The 2642-nt window shown below is 43.2% G+C and overlaps 1 pseudogene; it reads right to left on the reverse strand.

Annotated features, from left to right (window-relative positions):
* Positions 1 to 279: 279 nt before the first annotated feature.
* LOC102728912 (L-xylulose reductase pseudogene) lies at positions 280 to 1145 on the reverse strand (annotated as a pseudogene).
* Between the last annotated feature and the right edge of the window lie 1497 nt (positions 1146 to 2642).

Below are 2642 nucleotides of genomic sequence, written 5' to 3' on the forward strand. Positions count from 1 at the left end.
TCAAGAACGTGAGAAATGTTTTTCCAGTATTTGAATACTATCATCTGATTCAGCAAAGAAGTCACCCATGTCATAGACAAATTTTTGAAGTTCCAACATCCAACTTCCTTGTTTCACTTCTGTCTTACTCATTAACTTTGATGAGTATCAACCAATATTTATGTCTGGCTTACACCCACAGAGCTGTTTGTTAAAAATTCAACTGCTTCTACACCAGAATCCTCTGGACAGGGCCAAGTCTATCCTTGGTCAAATTCACCACTATGCTTAGGAGTTGGCCTTCTGGATGGTCCCACCTCCCAGGTCCTGCCAGAGACTTGGCCAGGTCTAAAAATTTCACACATGGGATTCAGGTTACCACCTGGATTGGGATATGAGTTGAATGGATGTTTGCCTACCTGGGGTTCATTCCCACATCCAGCACTGGGTTCTGCATCTTCTGGCCACTTGCCAGAAGCCAAGGAATCAGTGTGCAGGGTGTGCAGAAGAATCATGTTTATTGGAGAGGTGGGGGAACAGGTGTGGGCTCAGCATGGAACAAGGGTGTGTTAGGTAGAGGAGACTCAGGTAGCCAGGAATCCCCTATCCACTGGCACAGTGGAACCTGTGGTCATGTTGCTCTAGTCACTGAGCAGGAAAAGGATGATGTCCACCACGTTCTCCACCTCAGCAAACTTGGCAAATGGGGTTTAATTCAGCATTACCTTGGCCTTCTGGGGTCACTCTAGTTGCCCTGGCCCATGGGGGTCATTACCACTGTGGAGTTCACTGCATTTATGCAGATCTTGTGTGTCCTTAACTCCAGAACCATCACTTTGGTCAGCATGTCCATGGCACCCTTGGTGGAGCAGTGGTTAGTGGTAGATGCTGTGGTTAGTCATTGTGCACTGTGAGGCCTGACTGGAGACATTCATGATGGACCCCAGAGTTCCCCTAGCTATTAAGTCATGGGCCATGAACTGGGACATTTGGAAACAGCCTATGGGTTCCCATCAAAGGACATGTCACATGCCTCCTTGGTGACTTCCAGGAAGGGCTGCTGCAGTGCCATGGCAGTGTTGTTCACCAGCAGGTCCACAGGGCCCACACTGCTCAGTGACTGCTTTGTGGCCTCCCAGTCACAGGTCCACAGACACAGGCTCCACCCCACAGTATTGTATGCATCATGTGTGTGAAGGGCACAGGTACCAGAGGCTCCATGCACAAGAAGGGGCACAGCTGGACCTCTGCCATGTGAGACTTTTCAGCCTGACAGAGGGAGGGATTAGAGGTCCCAGAGGATCCTGTTGCCTTCTTGTGGTTCAGAATCCTAGGGTGCTGAAGGAGGAAGGAGAGGAATTAATGTGGCCCCTGGGCCACTGGGCATCTCAGGTCTTATGGACCTGGAGCCTGGCCCTGCCTTTGGCCAGTCCACTTCATGTGCCCCAGTGCCTCAAGTCCCAGGCCAGCAAAGCAGACATTTCTGCCTCCTTCCAAGCCCAGGGGACATCACCATTCTCCCACACGCTTGTCTACCCATGCGGCTGCCCACCCTGGGAGGAATTGTTGAGGGTCCTTGTCTGCCCCAGTACCTGGCACCTCTGATCATATGGTTCTTTTCTCTTCTTCTATTAATGTAGTGCATCACATTATTGATTTGCAATTATTGAACCAACTTTGCAACTCAGGAAAAAAAAAACCCACTTGATCGTGGTGAGTGATTTTTTAATGTATTTTTAGATTCAGTTTGCTAGTATTGTATTGAGAATTTTTGCATTCACATTCATCAGGGATATTGATCTGTAGTTCTCGTTATTATTAGAGTCTTTTTCTGGTTTTAGTATTAGGTTAATGTTGGTCTCATAAAATGAATTTGGAAGTTTTCTTTCCATTTCTATTTTTTTTTGGAATAGTTTGAGGATAGGTCTTAACTCTTCTTAAATGTTTGGTAGAATTCATCTGTGAACCCATCTAGTCCTGGATTTTTGTTTGTTGGGAGTTTTTAAATTGTTGATTCAATTTCTTTGCTGGTTATGGGTCTGTTCAAGTTTTCTATTTCTTCCTGTTTCAGTTTCAGTAGTTTATATGTTGCTAGAACCTTGTCCATTTCTTCCAAGTTGTCCAATTTTTTGGCATGTAGTTTTTCATAATATTCTCTTACATTTTTTTTTATTTTGTTGGTGTTTGTTATTATTTCTCCTCTCTCTTTTGTGATTTTATTTATTTGGTCTGTCCTTTCTCTTTTTTAAAATAAGTCTGGCTTTGAGTTTATCAACTTTATTAAATTTCTCAAAGAACCAGCACCTGGTTTAATTGAACTGTTCCACTGCATTTTTTTAGTTTCTGTATCATTTATTTCTGCTCTAATCTTTATTTCCTTCTTTCTGCTCACTTTAGGCTTCATTTGTTGTTCTTTTTCTAGCTCATTTAGGTGTAAGGTTAGGTTATTTATTTGAGATTTTTCTTTCTTCTTGTGGCAGTGTTGTATTGCTCTATACTTCCCTCTCAGGACTGTTTTTGCTGTATCCCAATAGTTTTGGACCATTGTGTTTTTATATTCAGTTGTTTCCATGTATTTTTAAAATTTCTTCTTTGCTTTCCTGGTTGACCCTTTCATTCTTTAGTAGCATATTGTTTAACCTCCATGTACTTCTGGTCTTTCC

Source organism: Leptonychotes weddellii, chromosome X (genome assembly GCF_054177405.1).
Source record: "Leptonychotes weddellii isolate Sample4059 chromosome X, ASM5417740v2, whole genome shotgun sequence".
NCBI classification, from domain to species: domain Eukaryota; kingdom Metazoa; phylum Chordata; class Mammalia; order Carnivora; family Phocidae; genus Leptonychotes; species Leptonychotes weddellii.